This window comes from Diabrotica virgifera, chromosome 5, assembly GCF_917563875.1.
Source record: "Diabrotica virgifera virgifera chromosome 5, PGI_DIABVI_V3a".
Taxonomy (NCBI): Eukaryota; Metazoa; Arthropoda; class Insecta; order Coleoptera; family Chrysomelidae; genus Diabrotica; species Diabrotica virgifera.
In genome coordinates this window covers 3,782,923-3,801,901 of record NC_065447.1, presented here as the reverse complement: position 1 = coordinate 3,801,901, position 18,979 = coordinate 3,782,923, and the positions used below count along the sequence as shown (strand labels likewise).

The 18,979-nt window shown below is 32.0% G+C and overlaps 1 protein-coding gene across 4 annotated transcripts in view; it reads left to right on the top strand.

Annotated features, from left to right (window-relative positions):
• Nucleotides 1-18,979, top strand: part of LOC114335056 (uncharacterized) — a 241,060-nt gene that overhangs the window by 181,922 nt on the left and 40,159 nt on the right. Inside the window, exon 1 of one of the 4 annotated variants that reach the window (XM_028285210.2) lies at nucleotides 16,647-16,760. The exons of the other annotated variants lie outside the window; for them this stretch is intronic. The gene's annotated coding sequence lies outside the window, so the exon portion shown is untranslated. Of the gene's footprint in view, nucleotides 1-16,646; nucleotides 16,761-18,979 lie in introns of those variants that run through there. 4 annotated transcript variants of the gene reach the window in all.

The following is an 18,979-nucleotide window of genomic DNA, read 5'->3' as shown; positions in this document are numbered from 1 at the left end:
CTTAGCCGAAATTCATATTTTTTGACATACCTCGTATAATATTGAGAAAATTTGATATCTGATAATTGAATCTTAGGTTTTGGGGCATGCAGAACTTTTTATAAAGAATAACTTTTTTTCGTAAAATTAATAATAAAAAAGTTTCCCATATGTTTCCAACTCAAGTAGACACGCTGTATAAGTATCATGTAAACCATATTTCTCGATGTTACCAATTTCATAAGGTTGCTAGTTTCATGTACTAAGCAGAACGCACTGAAGATGACCTGATCTAGATCGAAAACGTTTTGCGAATCCTTTTGGATGACTTTTAATGGTTTTTAATAAACTTTTTTATACCATTGTACAAACGAAGTTTTTTACTTCTGTATGATTTTTTAATTATGGTATACAACCAGCTACTGGGATTTTCCCATTGATTTTGTTTTTATTCTATTTTTCTCTCAAAGGTACCAAGAACTCTTTCGTCGTTTTGGGATAAAGTCTATATTTCAGCCCCATATATCAAAACTAGCCGAATTAAGGTCTTATAAATGTTGATGTTTCTTTAAAAGGCTCTCAGCCATAAATTTTGGTGGCCCAAGCATGTATACCTGTAAGCAGCACTGATGATGGAATTTGTATTCCGAAAACGCTCTGTGATGTAGCCCAAAAGGGTATTTTTTAAATATATTATTAATATTTTTAATAAATGGTTTTGATTAATTTTTTGTGATTGATGGTGTACAGCTGACTACGGAAATTTTTTTTCCTTGCGGATTTTATATTGTCTACCAGCTAAACTTACATCTTGCATTCGATTTCTTATATTTTATGTATTGCTTGGTTGGTAATAAACCCAATGTAACTATAGTGCGCCGACTATGCCTACATCTACATCCTTTATTGAGTACAACTCATTTAAGATGTCACCAGTAATTATACGGGTAATGCTATCATTAATACGGACTGTTTGTTACTTACAGCCTGTTTCTATTTGTTGTTTACATAATCGTGGACTTCATGGATAATGAGTATCACTAGAACACATGTTTTAAACTGATTGTTAGTTTTTTTAGGAAACTTGTTGTATTGTTAGAACAATTTGATGGTTTGTCGTTTAATTGTTTGACTATAATGTAAATTACTATTATTCCTCTTTGACAGTAGCTATTGTTTATATTGACTATAAATGAATGAATGAATGAATGAAGAAATTGAAAAAAAGTACTTTAAAAATATGTAAAGCATTTAGTTACTTGCTGAGCGCTTTCGGTTTACAAAGTCATCTTCAGAGCTATGCCATTCTGCAGTATAATACAATACAGGGTGCCCCTAAAAGATTGGTCATAAATTATACCACACATTCTGGGGTCAAAAATAGTTCGATTGAACCTAATTTACCTTAGTACAAATGTGCTGATAAAAGAAGTTACAGCCCTTTGAAGTTAGAAAATGACAATCGATTTTTCTCAATACATATATCGAAAACTAATAGAGATTTTTTATTGAAAATGGACATGTGGAATTCTTATGGTAGGAACATCTTAAAACAAAATTACAGTGAAATTTGTACACCCCATAAAAAGTTTATGGGGGTTTTGTTCCCTTAAACCCCCCAAACTTTTGTGTACGTTCCAATTAATTCATTATTGTGGTACCATTAGTTAAACACAACGTTTTTAAAACTTTTTGTCTTTCAGTATTTTTTCGATAAGCCAGTTTTTATCGAGATAAAACTTCTTTTTTAATATACTCGTATTACGTTTACATAAAAATTTGATGGGAGGTTTTGTTCCTTTAAACCCCCGAAAATGATTGTGTACCTTCCAATTAAACTATTATTGTTGTACCATTAGTCAAACACAGTATTTTTAAAACTTTTTTGTCTCTTAGTCATTTTTTGATAAGTCACCTTTTATCGAGATGTGGCTTCTTTTTCAAAATATACCTAATAATGTAAATTATAAATCAATTTTCAACAGGTCTCTATTATAATAATCGTACTTATTAACCATATACAAATATGTGGTGGATTCGACAAATATTCAAAATATCTCTATACACACTGGCTTATCAAAAAAGTACTGAGGCAAAAAAAGTTTTAAAAACATTGTGTTTAACTAATGGTAACACAATAATAACTTAATTGAAACGTACACAAAAGTTTGGGGGGGTTTAAGGGAACAAAATCCCTATAAAATTTTTATGGGGTGCACAAATTGAATTTTTTTTAAGATGTTGCTGCCATAAGAATGCCACATGTCTATTTTTAAAAAAAAATATCGAAGAGTTTTCGATATATGAAAAAAAAATTGATTTTCATTTTGTAACTTCAAAGGGCTGTAACTTTTTTTGTGTGCACTACTGTATATAGGTAAGTGAGGTTCAATCAACCTAGTTTTGACCCCAGAATCTGTGGTATAATGTATGACCAATATTTTCGGGACACCCTGTATAATAAGTTTTGTTCATTCCCAACCACAAATTTAATACTCCCATGGTACAGATATGTATAGATTATGTGTTAGTCTTCTTAGAAGGCCCACCTACTTTTGTTATTTTTGAAGTTGAAAGAATAAGGTTTGGTAAGTTTCCTCACAATTTTTAATTATCCATTTATTTTTAGTCTGTCTTTTAATTCGGTTATTTATTTCTTTTATTTTCTACTTTTTAAATTTCTTCTTTCTTGCATCTTGTCCACAATTTCCTTTGTCATCCAACTTTTATTTGCTTGTTATTCTCTTTTTGTAACCCAGAACATTTTTGATGTTTTCTCATTTTTCTTCCACGCTTTCTTTTTCATTTTTGACTGATTAAAAGTACTTTTCCTTTTGTGTGTACAGAGCATATCAGTATTTTGCATTTTTTTAAAGTGTTCAAGTGTTGTTCAATTTAACATAATTAACATCGTACTTGAAAATTCTAATAATTACCATAACAATATACTTTTTAATAAATGACAGATATAAGTGAAAGTAGTTCAATTTATCGTAAACCGATCTTTCTAATTCTAATCCAACCTTTTCTGTAAGGAAGGACGCCAATGTGTTTCGTCTTGTCCACATATCATTCACCTACATATTCCAATTAGGTAAATTGTTAGATAATTGGGCGGCTTGGCATGTGGGCGGTCGTCATTTGACATTAATTTTATATAGGTACTTTATCAATTTCGGCAGGATGATTTAACTGTTTTTTATCTCAATCAAATTGGCCGTGGACGTATAATAATCCTCCGACTGCAATTATTGTTGTGTGGTTTATCGATGAGCGGACTCGAGATCCATTACAGCTACATTGTGCTGGATGTGGATATGATTATTACTTTGACGTAGTTACACAGTATAATTTTCTTATAATTTCCTATGTGTAATTTGTCTGTTATAATCCACGAGGGAGGTAGTAAAACCTAAGGTCTATGTACATGAACTGTCATTAATACCGTCTTCAGTTTTTGTTATCTGTTTCGTTTTAATTTTCCTATTATTGTTGCCACTTCTACTGTATTTAGGTAGTCTTCTTCCTCTACTAAAAATTCCTTTCTTTCTTTTATCCTCTCGTAGTTTTTTTACAATTTCTATGGTTTATTAATCTGAGCTGTATGTTTCTGTCATTTTTCGTGTTGTTGCGTCAATTTTTTTCTGAGTTTCGAAATGTAATTCCTTCATTGTCGACTATTTCTGGCAATTTCTTTTTCTCTTTTTTTTTGGCTATTAGCATTTTGCATACAGTTCCGTGATTTTATTCTGCTTTTCTTTTCTGATGTAATTCTGTCATTTGTTTTCTGTGAAACTTAGTAAGTCTTGTTCTTATTACTTCTGATAGTTTATCTCCGTATATTTTGAATTTCCCCCTTTTTGTTCTTTGGTATGCTTTTCTGGTTATGTTTCTTGCCTCTATGATTTCTTCTAGTTCATTCGGAATTATGAGTCCTCTGTTATTCTTATATTCTTTTGGGATGTTGTTTTCCTTAGCCTATTGGATTTTTCTCGTGATTTCTTCTATTTTTCTTTCCATTTCTTCTATGGATTCAAATTCTCTTTTATCTCACATTTCGTTTAACTGACTTGTGTAGTTTAGCCAGTTTGCTTCTTTCCATTTTCACCTTTTGACTGGTTTAATTGTAGGCAGGTCTATTAAACTTCATTAAACTCTCATGCAAAAATCAGACTGGTATTTATCGCCAACTGGGCATATGTCAAATGACAGGAATCATGTTTAGGGGAGTGCATTTAGATTTTCACTTCGGAAAAAATCAAACAAGATAAAACTTTTTATAATTTCTTTAAGAAATGTTTAATAAACAACATATCAAAAAGTTCTACTCGAGAAGTGGGTGCATCATTGTTTATTAAACAAATGAACAGCGAATTTAGATGTTTTTTTAAATAACTATAAAAATATAATTTTTAGAAAAAAACTGACTTGACCGTTGAAAAATTCAGAAAATTTTACAAAAAAAAACCTTATATAAAGATTTTTCTAAAATTAAATCTCTAGCTTCTGTAATTTTTTATTTATAACGCTAAAGTCAACCTTCTCACACACATAGGCGCACTGTAAACTAGCGTTGGAAGAATTGCACGGTTGAGTTTTTTTAATGTAATTCTTTAACTAATGGATCAAAAGAAATTTTACAAATTGGACGTGAAAGAAGATGAAATTAGCTATCTTATGGTTGTAATATAAAGAAATAAAATCTATGGACATAAGTACGGTGTGGGCGGAAAGTGAGCCTTACATGAATTTTATTTAAAAATGATTTTAAAATGTGTAACTAATACAATTTTACTTATAAAACTCTCAAATTTGCACACCTTACCTCTCAATCATCTTACTAAACGATATTTTATGCAAAAAAAATCTCAAAATTTTAATTCAAATAATACGATGTCTCAAAAAATGTAATTTTTAACAACTTCGTAGTTTTACAGAATTCCCACCATTTTAAGACGGTATTACTCAAGTTTGAATAAATCTAATAAAACTTTTTTGCTATTTTTTTAAAGCTTGGGATGTAGTCTTTAAAAATCACTGAACTATTTTAGTTTAACATTGAAATAAACAATTTTTTTTTTGAGAAAACTAAGAAAGATAACAAAAATGTAATACAAAAACCGAAAATTACCAGCTGAAAAAATGTATATACAGAGTGATCAAAACTTTTTTCTGTAAAACTTACCCAAAATACATTTAATAATAAGCTTCAACAAGAATAAATGTTCAACAAAAAAAATTTTTTTGGCTCTTATACAGTATGTCTGCGTAACTTGGAACCTATTGATAACTTTTTTAATATCAGTTTTACGAAAAAAAGTTATTCTTTATAAAATACTTTGCATCGTATATAACATAAGATGCAACCATCAAATATCAAATTTTGTTAAATTTGTACGAGGTATGTCAAAAAATATGAATTTCACTCAAGAGTAAAATACCTTTATATTTCACAATATCGAAAATTTTTATAAAGAAAAGTTGTTTGGAATTAAAAACTATGTTCCAATATGTAATTATATCCTTCTAATCGAAAATTTGTTTTTTTTTAATATTCTTTCTAATACATATTAATTTTTAATATTATTGTGAAAATGATTTGTTTATCTTTTTTTTTTTAAGAATGAAATTCCATATTTGTTTGATTGGATTCTACTTGTTTTTCATTTAAATATCCGCCATTTTGGAATTTAAATTTTTAATCTTTAATTCAGATTCAACAACCTGTTAAAAATAAAGACAATAAATGTTTTAGAAAAATGTTCTTTTTTATGTTCTTTTTAGAAAATCCGCATTTTGGATCCGCCATTTTATAGTTTATAACGTTAACGTTTAAGTTAGGTTTATCAAAGCTCTCAAAAATAAATATATGTAGAAATAAATACATTTTGTAAAGAAATTATGATTTTACAACTATTTTTTAAGTTACCCGCCAGTTTGGCCGGAAAATTTGATTCAGGTTCAGCAGCCTCTTAAAAATATCCACATATATGTAAAAAAACACGTTTTATAAAAAAATTCGGATTTTACAACTACTTTTTAAGGATTTTTAGGAAAAAATCCGCCATTTTGAATCCGCCATTTTTAATTTGCAAATTGTAATGTCAGATTCGGGTTCAGCATAATCAAAACTAAAATAAAAACATTTTTTAGCAAAATAAAATGTTGAATTCACCCATATTCTTAACATTATTTATACAAAACAATTGTTATTGTTTAAACAATTAATAAATAATTAGCGGCGAAATTTGTGAGTAGAACTTTTTACTTTAACATATTTATAAACTAACAAAAAAAAGTTTTAGAAAAATATAACCTTGTTTGATTTTTTCCGAAACATTGTATCTTTTCGTTCTAATTGCACTCCCCTAATTGGTTAGAAATAGCAGTCTGATTTTTGCATGAGAGTTTAATGAAACGGTAACAAATCAGTTGGATGTTCTGTCCGACAAAATACATGGGACGTTTTCGTAATCTGACATTCCAAATTTTTAAACTGTTCCACAATTAAAACTTCCCCTGTTCCAGTGTTCCCGTACATCAAAGTTTGTCCGAGTAGACACCGTTAAGCTATTAACAAATTTTCAGCTTGCTATTAATCAACTTTTTTTGGTACGCGGGATCCAGGTCTATTAGTAGGCTATTGATTATATTCAAAATAAGATAGCTAAAGGGAACTACAACGTTAACGGAGTTTTATTATTTCATATGGTCAATGGACATCTATATATGAAAAAACCGCGGAGTGCTACCATTTAAAGGGGTGCGTTTTTGAGAAATGGGTGAATTAGTCCCTGGGCACAGGTTACATTGGGGTGAGTTCTATGCACTTTTGGTACAAACATACCTACATAAAAATTGTTCCTGGTTAAATTTCCTATCTAAATATCACTTTTTAAAGTCAATGATACTTTTTTTTACAAAAATATATTCAAAAGAAGAAGCACAAAGAAACCCAAAAGAAAGAAATTTTCTTTTTTGTCCCATAACTTTTGTCCACGAGGATATGGGTATAGACATTGCTTTACAGAAAAAAAACCTACATATTTCTTCTTTAAAATTCTGTTTAGTAGAGGTAATTAGGATTTATAGTTTTCGAAATATGATTTTTCAAAATTCGCCACTCACAGCAATTTTGGGCAATTTTCCTTGTTATTTCGCAAATATTGTTCTGTAACTTTTTTCTACGTAACTTTAGGTATATGCAATGGTAAACGTAATAGGAATAGAAATCAATTACCTTTAAAATGGTCTGCTGTATGACGTTGTACGACTTTTTTTTAAAGAGATTATGATTTTTCAAGGTTTTATACATTTAAACGATTTTTTATAATATAATATAAAAATAAAATAATATTATTATATAATATATTATATATAATATAATATTATATTATATATTATATTATATAATAAAAAAAGCTTATTTTGTTTACTTTAAAATGGTGTATTACAAAAAATTCTAGGATTATTTTTTAAATTTCTCATTATATAACTTTTTTTTCTTGTACATGAATATACTATATATTGCTCAATAAAGAGGGCTTACATTCTGTCCTTTAAAATGGTGTACCATCTATATTTAAATAATGGAAACCGAGTGATTCTTTGATATTTTTTTACCTGTATTATTTAAAATTATTTCTTTTAAAAAAATAACATAAACATTAGTCTTAGAAAACATCACTTTAGTTAAAATTATTTAATCGTTGAAATTTAAAAAAATTTCAAAACCAAAGTCCATCTGCTCGTTAGCATTAGCTTCAATATCTTCCTCTAACACCTCAGTTATCTTAGAGTTCCCACAATTAGTACCCATGTACATGCACCCTTTGCAGAATATTGAACAACTAATTCCTATCTTCCTACAACCGCAGATTTTTGTACATCCTTTGGTACATTTACATGCTATTTTTTCAAGCAAAGCTTGTGGTGCAGGAGGTTTGACAGTAAATATTGGAATTAATCCATATTTTGAAGTTTGCCCGGCCGAGTCAAGTGGATCCAAAGTATTACCTATAAAAAATAAGATTCAATCATAAATCAAAAATCGTTGAAAGTACTTATTACATTTTGAAAAAGCATATCTTATTAAAAAAAAATCCTAGAATTTTTTATAATAGACCATTTTAAAGTAAACAGAATAAGCTTTCTTTTTTATTATACAGGGTGTCCCGAAAAGAATGGTCATAAATTATACCACACATTCTGGGGTCAAAAATAGTTCGGTTGAACCTAACTTACCTTAGTACAAATGTGCTCATAAAAAAAGTTACAGCTCTTTGAAGTTACAAAATGAAAATCGATTTTTTTCAATATATCGAAAACTCTCAGAGATTTTTTATTGAAAACGGACATGTATCATTCTTATGGCAGGACCACCTTAAAACAATATTAAAGTGAAATTTGTCCACCCCATAAAAAAATTATGGGGATTTTGTTCCCTTAAACCCCCCCCCCCCAAACTTTTGTGTACGTTCCAATTAATTAATTATTGTGGTACCATTAGTTGAACACAACGTTTTAAAACTTTTTTGCCTCTTAGTATTTTTTCGATAAGCCAGTTTTTATCGAGATGCGGCTTCTTTTTTACTATATTTACATAAAAAAATTATGGGGGTTTTGTTCCTTTAAACCCCCCAAATGTTTGTGTACGTTCCAATTAAACTATTATTGTGGTACCATTAGTTACACACAGTGTTTTTAAAACTTTTTTGCCTCTTAGTCTTTTTTTGATAAGTCAACTTTTATCGAGATGTGGCTTCTTTTTCAAAATATACCAAAAAATTTTAGTTATAAATTTTTCAGATTATTAACAGGTGTCTATAATCATACTTAACCATGTACAAATATGTGGTGGATTCGACAAATATTCAAAATATCTCGATAAACACTGGCTTATCAAAAAAGTACTAAGAGGCAAAAAAGTTTTAAAAATATTGTGTTTAACTAATGGTGCCACAATAATAATTTAATTGGAACGTACATAAAAGTTTGGGGGGTTTAAGGGAACAAAACCCCCATAAAATTTTTATGGGGTGCACAAATTTCACTATAATTTTTTTTAAGATGTTGCTGCGATAAAAATTCCTCATGTCCATTATCAATAAAAAACCTCTAGGAGTTTTCGATATATGAAAATAAATCGATTTTCATTTTGTAACTTCAAAGGGCTGTAACTCTTTTTGTGTGCACTATTGTATATAGGTAAGTGAGGTTCAATCAACCTATTTTTGACCCCAGAATCTGTGGTATAATTTATGACCAATCTTTTCGGGACACCCTGTATAATATATACCTAAATGTAGAAAAAAAAGTTAGAATGGGAAATTTAAAAAATAATCGTAAAGAATATAAAAACTCGTTAAAAGTATAAAATCTTGAAAAAGATAACCTCTTTAAAAGAAGTCGTACAACATTATACAGTAGAACATTTTAAAGGTAATTGATTTCTATTTCTCTTACATGTACCATTGCATATGCCTAAAGTTGCGTAGAAAAAAGTTACAGATCAATATTTGCGAAATAACAAGGAAAATTGCCCAAAATTGCTGTGAGTGGCGAATTTTGAAAAATCATATTTCGAAAACTGTAAATCCTAATGACCTCTACTAAACATCATTTTAAAGAGAAAATATGTAAGTTTTTTTTCTGTGAAGCAATGTCTATACCTATATCACCGTGGACAAAAGTTATGAGACAAAAAACAAAATTTCTTTCTTTTGGGTTTCTTTGTGCTTTTTCTTTTGAATATATTTTTGTAAAAAAACGTATCTTTGACTTTAAAAAGTTATATTTAGATAGGAAATTTAACCAGGAAGAATTTTTATCTAGACGTGTTTGTACCAAAAGTGCATAGAACTCACCCTAATGTAACCTGTGCCCAGGGACTAATTCACCCATTTCTCAAAAACGCACCCCTTTAAATGGTAGCACTCCGCGGTTTTTTCATATATAGAGATTCATTGACCATATGAAATAATAAAACCCCGTTAACGTTGTAGTTCCTTTCTATAGTACATAATCAATAGCCTATAGAATCAAAAACAAACATTAAAACAGCTCGAAATAGATCAGTTGACGTTAGACCAGTCCATTTCCTAAGATTGTCCAGTCCTAATCTTGCGTTTTCGAAGTAACTGTAGAAGTGTATTTATTATTACGCACATTGTAACCGAGGTAAGACAATTTTCTGTTTTTTACAGTATTAATAATTTCTTTGACTATTCTCTGGAGAATAGTTATGTTAGTTGTGTGCTACATATATGAAACTCTTAACTTACGTCGGTAGCACCACATTTTAAATGCCTCTAACCGTTTTATGGCATCTTCTGTAAGACTCCAGCATTTTACTCCATAGGGAAGGATACTAAAAACGTAAAATCTAAGAATTCTTACTCGTATATTGATACTTAAAGATAAGTCGCAGATAATCTTCCTACACCGTAAAAAGATCTTCTGGTTTTTTCAATACGAGTTTTTATTTCGTAGCTATGATCCACGTAGTTAGAGGCACGTAATTAGAAACGAAAGATACCAATTTCTGCAAACTATAATTGAAGGAAAGATCGAAGGAAGAAGAGGAGTGGGAAGGAATAAATGTCATGGCTCCGTAATGTCAACAATGGACAGGGCTAAAAAACATAGACCTAATACACACTGCAAGAGATAGAGAAAAATGGTAAAACGTGATCGCGAACATCCATTAGTGGATTGTATAAGAAGAAGCTATGATCCCACGTGTCCTTAATATTAAAGATTGAATAAACTTGATTAACATAAAACAATCTCGTTGAAAACATATATATCATTAGAAAGTCCATAAAACGTGAATCTAATAAAACAGTTTTTAATGTTACAAAAAGTTCGTTCGTTACAAAAAGAACCATGATTATACTTTAATTAAACAAAAACTAATAAACATACGACAATGTTCATCCTTTGTAGAAACTGGAATAAAAGACAGACTTTCAACGTATCACGCAAACCGCAAAAGTGCACAACGATATAAAATAACACAAATTTGCATCAGGTTTGTTTTGCCGTGGTTCTAGGTCAAACTGTGGGTTTTCTGTATACAGGAAATACAACAATTTCCTAACAAACAGTTTATTTATAATTTGTAGTAGTTTCCCAAACAAAACGTTAATTGGAAGTGACGGAAGAAAACAAAACAATGATGTGATGTTATTTTTATTGATTCGATTACTTTTCTGTTTCTACTATCGATCTTTGACCTAGAAGTACGTGGGATTTAAGGTAAACCGAAAAAATGGCTGCAATAACGTATTTAAAGTACTGTGTTAATAAGGCTAGAGATGGGTACGAAGGTTTAACTGCAAGCTATAGAGATTCTATAAGATTGTTATCATCATTCTCTTTGCCTTATCCCTATACGGGGTCGGCTTACGTAATTGCATTTCTCCATATAATTCTATCTTGGATCATATCAATATTAATACCCTTTACCAACATGTCCTGCCTAATCGTCTCCCCCTAGGTCTTCTTTGGTCTTCCTGTCCTACTCCTTCCAGGAATCTGAACTTCCGCAATTCTTTATAGTGGGTGACTAACGTCTCGACGTTGAACATGACCAAACCATCTGAACTCATGCTCTCTCATTTTGGCATCAATTGGTGCCACAGCTAGACTTCCCCTAATATACTCATTTTTAATTTTATCCTTTTTTGTCACTCCACTCATCCATCTAAGCATTCTCATTTCCACCACATGCATTCGTTGTTCCTCTTTCTTTTTCACTTCCCAACATTCAGTTCCGTACATCATAGCCGGTCTTATGGCTGTTTTATAGAATTTTTCCTTTAGCTTCATTGGAATTTTTCTGTCACACAACACACCACTCGCTTACTTCCACTTCATCCATCCAGTCCTTGTTCTACTGCATACATCTCCATCTATTTCTCCATTAGTCTGTAATACCGATTCTACGTACTTAAAACTATTACTTTTCACAATCATTTCACCATCCAAAGATATCATTTTATTTGGAGTAACTCCATCTTTAAATGAACATTCCAATTACTCTGTTTTTGTCCTAGTAAGTTTTAAACCTTTTTCCTGCAGAGGTTGTCTCCACTGTTCCAGTTTATTGTTCTAAGTCTATTTCACTATATTCTACTAACACTACATCATCAGCATACATTAAGCACTATGGAATGTTACCCTGTAGTTTCGCTGTTATCTGGTCCAAAACTAATGAAAATAAATAAGGACTAAGCACCGAGCCTTGGTGCAATCCTACTTTCACATGAAATTTATCAGTCTTTCCCACATCTGTCCTAACACTAGTCGTTACTCCCTCATACATATCTCTCACAATCTTTACATATTCATCAGGGACTCCTTTCTTATTGAGACCCCACCATAGAAACTCTCTAGAGTTATTCGATGAGATTTTTTTCTGGTATTGTTATTTCCTGTGCTGATTTCAATATCGTTGTATGTATCAGCGTGTCGAAAGCTCTCTTAAATTCCATAAAGCGTATAATGAGAGCATAGTTGAGTTCCTACGACTGTTCTACGATTACTCTTCTTATTCTTCTTCTTCAGCCTGTGTTCGTCCACTGCTGGACATAGGCCTCTTCCATTTGCTTCCATCGATTTCTACTCTTGGCAACTCTCATCCACTGCTTGTCCGCGACTTGTTTGATATCATCTGCCCACCTCTTCTGCGGTCTGAATACTCCTCGCTTGTTCTCTCTTGGACCAAGAGAGTGTTAATTTGTTCTATGCATGATCGGTGTGACCGGTGTGATCGGCATGTTTGGTGTGTTCTGGGAAAGGTAAGATGGGCGAAAGTCTGTAGGAGGGCCTAGAAAAAGGTGGGAAGATGCAGTCAGAGAAGATCTGGAAAAAATGGGAGTGAGACAATGGGAAATAGTGGCACAGGGCCGACAAACATGGAAGGCAATAGTATACGCGGTAAACACTCACGAAGAGTAATAAGGCCATTGATGATGATGATGATGATGATGATGATGATCGGTTTGGTTTGAAGCCGATTTGTTCATTTCATTGGTTGCACACTGTCAGTCCATTGTTTACAATGATTGCTGTTAATTTGTTTATAATATCCAGAAGTGTGATTACACTCCAGTTTTCGCAATATCTTTTGTCTATCTTTCCAGACGAACTCTTATTTCTGTTTGTGTGTAATACGAATAGGGGCATCAAAAGACTGGGATGGAGGAATGATCGCAATATCTTTTGTCTATCTTTCCAGACGAACTCTTATTTCTGTTTGTGTGTAATACGAATAGGGGCATCAAAAGACTGGGATGGAGGAATGATGACATGGAAGGCAATAGTATACGCGGTAAACACTCACGAAGAGTAATAAGGCCATTGATGATGATGATGATGATGATGATGATGATCGGTTTGGTTTGAAGCCGATTTGTTCATTTCATTGGTTGCACACTGTCAGTCCATTGTTTACAATGATTGCTGTTAATTTGTTTATAATATCCAGAAGTGTGATTACACTCCAGTTTTCGCAATATCTTTTGTCTATCTTTCCAGACGAACTCTTATTTCTGTTTGTGTGTAATACGAATAGGGGCATCAAAAGACTGGGATGGAGGAATGATATAGATGAGAACGGTAGGAAAATTGGCAATAGTTGGCAATACACAGAAAGGATGGAGGAAATAGACCGGAGAAGACTCAACTGATGCTGTAGTATAACATATACATAGAAGATGAAACATCAATAATAGCACAATTGATTGATTTATTCTCAAAAAATAATGGTATTATTATATTACTGTAAACAACTGATTGACAAAAGTGTCGAACCAATGTTAAGGAAGGAACAAGCCGGATTCAGACCAAACCGATCATGCATTAGAACAAATTAACACACTTACAGTAATGTTGTTCTGAAGCTATTTTCTTGTGGCATTTTTGCAATTAACTAGTTTTGATGGGAAATAAGCCACAATTTTATTTAGGTGAAACATCAAGACCATTAAACGTTAGAATAAGTGAACATCAGTCTTATATTAAAAATAGAGAATTTGATAGATCTCAAATATGTCAACACGCATGGAATAACGTACATAGAGTTCAGTGGAGAGATTCAAGTATAGTCCTGAAAGAAACAGATAGTAAAAAGAAAAAATCAAAGAAGCTGCTTTAATTATGATAAATGAAGCCAATTGTGTAGAAAATTCCTCGGTAGAATGCAGTAGGATGTGGTTACACATACTAAAAAAGGAAGTCAATAGAAAGAAAATACCAGGATTAGTAAGTCAATAACATATCGAGTTAGTACATATTTTATATTTTAGTATTGTTTATATATCTATGTATTATTAATATTATTTATAATTTAAAATAACATATGTACATATTAAGGTCAGAATTTGGTATTAATTTTGAGAGTAAAATAAAGTAAGACCTAATACTTACGATGTCGGGATAGTATCACGAGGTTTCTTCCTGGTTTTCCCTCGTGATTTGCTATGGAATCTCTAGCGCGAGAATTTTACTGTCACCATTGCATGTGGTTGTCTTTTTAAAGACAGATCACAAGCTATGATTTTTTGTGGCGGATATTCTTGAGTTGGGGTTGATTTCATGTAATCGAATGAACTATCTTTCAATAAAGTCGTCCCAGGAACGCAACTAATAAATATTGGCAATATCATTTTAAAGTCTTCTACTTTAAAATGTATAATATATGTCTGAATTGCCGATGTAAATGAGTCAGAATAAATAAATTATTAAAAGAATTTTTCTCATACGGCTCAGAAACCTGGACACTGACTAAAAGAGAGGAAACATTGCTAGCCACCTTTGAAAGAAAAATCTTGCGACACATATATAAGGGCACAAAACACGCCACTGAGATATTTCGAATTAAAAATTATTTTTAAATTTCACGTCGAATTTATGATAAAAAACCTTTCTTGCCTTTTTTTCATATGATGCACCGTTTTTATGCAGAAAAATAAAACATCTTGGCACGTATTTCTCATTTCTTAATACATCATCAAGAACTATCCAATATAATAATACTAAACTAGAACAATAACAGAAAATATTACTAATAAGATTTTAACTAGGTGCAAAGCTGCAAGAAATGTTTAAAGTGATCTCCTTTACAGATAGCAGAAGAATTTTATATTCATCATTGGCGCGCGTACGGGTAATGGTCTGAATTTTTTTAAGAAAAAAATAGTACGCCACTGAGATATGTCAAACTAAAAATCATTTTTGAATTCCTCGTTCAATTTACGACAAAAAATCTTTCTTTCCTTTTTTTCATACGAGGTGCCGTTTTTATACAAAAAAATAAAACATCTTAACGCTTACCAAGTATTTGAGGTAGTTTCCATATGCATAGAAACTTAGTTCAAATACTTTGTAAACGTTAAGATGTTTAATTTTTTTGCATAAAAATGGCGCCGCATATGAAAAAAAGGCAAGAAAGATTTTTTGTCGTAAATTGAACGAGGAATTCAAAAATGATTTTTAGTTTGACATATCTCAGTGGCGTACTATTTTTTTCTTCAAAAAATTCAGACCATTACCCGTACGCGCGCCAATGATGAATATAAAATTCTTCTGTTACCTGCAAAGGAGATCATTTTAAACGTTTCTTGCAGCTTTGCACCTAGTTGAAATGGTATTAGTAATATTTTCTGTTATTATTCTAGTTTAGTATTATTATATTGGATAGTTCTTAATGATGTATTAAGAAATGAAAAATATGCGCCAAGATGTTTTATTTTTCTGCATAAAAACGGTGCATCATACGAAAAAAGGCAAGAAAGGTTTTTTATCATAAATTAGACGTGGAATTTAAAAATAATTTCTAGTTCGAAATATCTCAGTGGCGTACTATTTTTTTCTTTAAAATAATTCAGACCATTGCCCGTAGGCGCGCCAATGATGAATAGAAAATTCTTAATTGTACGTCATAAAATTCGTAATAACTACCTCCTAAAACTCACCAAATTTCATTTTCATAGTTCAACTGATCTTAGAGCAATAAATAAATTGGCAGTTTGAAATAAAAATTTCAACACCCCGTATCTCCGAAACTAAGCATTTGCGGACATTTGTTTATAGAGCAAACTGGCATTAATTTTTCATGTAGAATTAGCTCTTAAAATTTTTCATACTTATTTACTAACACCCTGTATGTCTGAACTGCCGATGTAAATGGGTTAGATTAAATAAATTATTAGAAGAATTTTTTTACTAAGCAACAACAACATTTTTGTTTAATTCATTAATATTTTTTGTATTTTGACAACGGCATCCGATTTGGACGTCGAAACGTTAATAAAGTCATTTTTTTAGTAAAATTGTGGCTTATTTCCCATCAAAACTAAATAGTTAATTACACTTACAGTAATCGTATAACAGTCGCAAGAATTCAACTCTCCTCTCTATAATATGCTTTGTGGACCTGCATAGAGCTTTCGACACGCTCACACATACGGTCAGGTATAAAGCACTGCACAGAAATAGCAGAAAAAATAATGATAGGATGTCACAAAAAAGAACGATACAGTTCCCATTGTTTTACTAGCAAATTTTCTCAAAAGTAACTTTCCATCTCTACATGGCTATACCTCAGTAGGTACCAAGTACTACTATTAGTTGTAAAGTTAGTAATTTATGTGCAATGCAAAACAAAAAAACGCGAGAGCGTGATCGGTCAGTCGGAGAATAACATTGACGGATTGATCAGTGTTTGATTCTGCATAAAAAACGGTTACGGTTACGGCTCTAAGTTGTGTGTTACGGTGTGTATCTCTCATTTTTTGATCAACCTCCAGTGACGGAGTAAATACCAACATCTCATAACTCTTTTATTTTGTCCTTAGGGCATTTCTGTATATGGTTTATTTGTTTGTGTTTAAGTGATATTTGCAGTCATTGCGTAAGAGATTTCTTTCAGTTAATGCACAGAAATGACAATTTAATTGTAATATTAATAACTTTGGAGTATGTGGTATGTTCAACGCAAACAAATATATTTGATGGCGATGATAGGAATTGCCTACTTTCATTTTTTTTCTAACTTAATGTCACGAGTTATTTACACTCAAGGTAATGGCAAATTAAACTTAATTCGCAGTATTTTTGTTTGAAACTTCTTTTCTCCAGGTTTTGCATCGTTTTTCTGGCTAGTTCGGTTTAGTTCTTGCATTCCGCATTTTCCAAGTGTGACATTTCACCATAAGTGTTAATCTTGGATCATACCTACTTACCTACCAACATCAATACCCATGCTTTTCTAATTTGGCATCAATTGGCGCCACCACAGCCACAAGGCTTCTCTTAATATTCCTATTCTAAATTGTATCCTTTATTTGACACTCCACTCATCCAGCTAACATTCTCATTTCCGCCACTTATAGTTAGTGATCTTCCTTCTTATGGCTGTTTTATTTCATTTTCATTGGCATTTTTCTGTCACACAATGTACTACTGACAACCTTCCACTTCATTCGTCCCATCGTATCTCTGCCAATTATGTCAGGACTAACTTTCATATTTTACACTATTTTTTTTACCTCTTGTGATTCTCTACCATATTATGGCTTTTCCCCATTTTACTTGCCCACTTACTACATCGACTTACTTTATCGTTTATTTTTGTACATAGGCTTCTCCAACTCCTTCAATTGATCTCTATTCTGAGCAATATATTTCAAATTTGTGATGTCATCTACTCATCTCATCTGTGCTCTTGGTCGTCTACCTTTGTAAGGTCTCCAGTGTTGTATTGTGGCGTTCCAAAGTAGGTCTTTTTGTCTAGCAGTATGGCCTGCGAAGCTCCATTTGACTTTGGCAATTTTTGTTGTAATATCCTTGACTTTTGTTTTTGATCTTACCCAGTTGTTTCTCTTTCTATGTGACCGTCATTTACGTGGTTTTAAAAGGATGGGCCGGTGGAGTAACAGTAGCTGGTAGGAAAATCTCCAATTAAGATTTGCTGATGACACTACACTTATAGCAACAAATGAGCAAGAAATGTTTGATCTCCTGCGAAGAGTTGAGTACGAAAGCAATAAAGTTGGTCTGAAAATCAATAAAGCTAAGACAAAAATAATGGTGGTCGACAAATTCGACGCTATTCAACTGACTAACGTATTACAGGAATACCAGATAGTAAACACCTTTGTCTATCTCGGGTCTAGTATAACTAACGATGGTAACTGTGAAGCAGAAATTTGGAGACGTATTGGTATGGCAAAAAATGCGATGAGTCGCCTAACTAAAGTTTGGAAAGACAGATCTATCTCTCAAAATGTCAAGAGACTGGTGAATGCCCTTGTATTCTCAATATTTCTATACGGAGCAAAGACTTGGACTCTTCGCGCATACGAGCGCCAAAAAATTGATGCCTTTGAGATGTGGTGCTGGAGAAGAATGCTGCACATACCTTGGACAGCTCATAGGACAAACGTTTCCATTTTAAACCAACTCAAGATTAAAAAAAGGCTGTCCACAATATGTCTGCAACGAATTCTGCAATTCTTTGGTCACGTGGTTCGCAGAGGTGATGACAGTTTGGAGAAATTAATTGTTTCTGGAAATGTTCTGGGGAGAAGATCAAGAGGACGATCACCAACTAGATGGTCCGACCAAATAAAGAACTCAGCTGGAAACTCATTCTGCGAAGCTCTTAGAGCAGCTGAAGATAGAGACCAATGGAGAAACATTGTTAGGAATATTAGAAGAAATCACGATCCTCAGTAATGGGGAAACGATAAGAGAGAGAGAGAGAGAGAGAGAGAGAGAGAGCCATATACATAACATCACCCTTTCCATTGCCTTTTCTGTTTTGCCTAGTTTATTCATACTGTCTTGGTTAGAGTCGAAATTTGATATCCATATGTCATGAGAGTAAGGATGCAGTGGTTGAACACTGTACTCCTCGAGTATTGAGGTATTCTGAAGAAACCAACTGAGTTTTCCAAATCTTGCCCACTCCAATCTTGCTCTTCTAGTGATT